The sequence below is a fragment of the Pipistrellus kuhlii genome, unplaced genomic scaffold, assembly GCF_014108245.1.
Source record: "Pipistrellus kuhlii isolate mPipKuh1 unplaced genomic scaffold, mPipKuh1.p scaffold_m20_p_67, whole genome shotgun sequence".
NCBI lineage: Eukaryota > Metazoa > Chordata > Mammalia > Chiroptera > Vespertilionidae > Pipistrellus > Pipistrellus kuhlii.
Window position 1 is genome coordinate 775,510 of NW_023425570.1, and position 1,717 is coordinate 777,226.

A 1,717-nucleotide genomic window follows, 5' to 3' on the forward strand; every position below is an offset into this window, starting at 1 on the left:
AAAGGGAGAGCCTGAACGCAGTCCCCCACTACCACAAATTATGCGGTTGCGTTTCCCACATTTGGGAAAATCGCAGGGGTCAGCACATCCGGAGTGCCATGGATACGCCTCGCCCTGGGAAAGCCACCTTCTGACCATGGTGTCCCCCCTGCCAGGGAAGTATTACACTCTTTTATATTTTATTTTATTTATTTACTTTTTTAATATATATTTTATTGATTTTTTTACAGAGAGGAAGGGAGAGAGAGAGAGAGCTAGAAATGTCGATGAGAGAGAAACATCGACCAGCTGCCTCTTGCACACCCCCTACCAGGGAGGGATGTGCCCGCAACCAATGTACATGCCCTTGACTGTAATCGAACCTGGGACCTTTTAGTCCCCAGACCGATGCTCTATCCACTGAGCCAAACCGGCTTTGGCCTCTTTTATATTTTAATAAAGTTTTCCTCGGTGGCTGCCAGAGCTGCGCACGGTTCCTCCTCCCCCTGAGGAAACGCTTTCTCTCTCACCAAATAAGTCCAGGCCCGCTCCTCCCCCGTGCACACCATCCCGCTCCTCTGCCTCTGCTGAAGCAACACTGCTGAGCCAGCACCTCCTGTTCCCCATCCTCCGTCCCAGCCCCGTGGCAAGGAGGTGACTCACGTTGCACAGATCTCCCGGGGCCACCGACGTGGCTCCCTGGCCCTAATCACACCGTTCTCCTCGGTGACCACTGTGGGCAAGCACCGCTTGTTTAGACGGGAATGAAATGTCTGTCAGCGCGCCCGGGGTGGGTGGGAGTAACGCTTCTGTTTCGCAGTTCTATTGATAGCGCAGGCCTGGGGCACCGCACCCCGCGCTGGGACAGACGGCGAGATGGCCCTGTCCGGGTAAGCTCACAGAAGCAGCGAGACCGAGAGCCGGGAAGCAGACACAGTCCAGGGCTGAATTGTGAAATGAAGGAAAACAGATTTGGGGTCACAGAGATCAAAGACAGGCCCCTGAACTGTCCCATCAGCGGGCAGGCCAGCCGTCACCCAGTGCCCTCCCGCACCCACTGCCTCCCGGCCACCAGGCCCTGTCGCCGCGCAGGAGCGTCTACTCCGTGGGACTGCCCGCTGTCTGGGGTCCGGGCACTGAGCCCCGAGCCTGGGGGGCAGGAGCCTCAGACCCCTGGTCTCCGTGCTCCCTTCTGCCGGGAGAAGATGGAGGGGTGACTCCTCAGGCCGAAGAATGCTGTTCTTACCGACGCTGTGGACAGACTGTCTTAAACCCCACGGGGTGAAACAACACCCTAACACGTGCACCTGAAGGTTGGCTGGTCCTGGGAGGCTCTGAGCACAGGCTCTGGGGAGGCAGCTCAGAAGTCCTGGGTGTGATCCAGTCCCGCCATGAAACCTTCCTGCCTCTCTTCTCACCTGGGAAAGGTGGCAAGCAACCCAAGGCTGCGGGCAGGACCCGGGCATGAGTGGGCGCCAGGTGCTTGGCGACAGCCCTGCCACACAGCCCAGGTCCAGGGCCCACCACTGTTTTCAAAACAAGAGAGCGAGGCCTGGAGCAGCGCACACTCCCAGTGCGCGCGCGCGCGTGCGTGTGTGCGCGTGGGGATGTGTGCCTGTCTCCGCTCCGGCTGAAATGTGTCCACAGGCTCAAAAGCAGCCAGTCATCAGTTTCCCCCACTTCCTGTTGCACAAACCATTTCCTGTTCCCAGGACTGCTGACACGGGGAAGTGAAGGA

The 1,717-nt window shown here is 58.5% G+C and overlaps 1 non-coding gene across 1 annotated transcript; it reads right to left on the bottom strand.

Annotated features, from left to right (window-relative positions):
- On the bottom strand, positions 1–163 carry LOC118708860. Its single transcript, XR_004984751.1, has one exon. It is a non-coding gene; the product is annotated as a U1 spliceosomal RNA (small nuclear RNA).
- Positions 164–1,717: the final 1,554 nt, after the last annotated feature.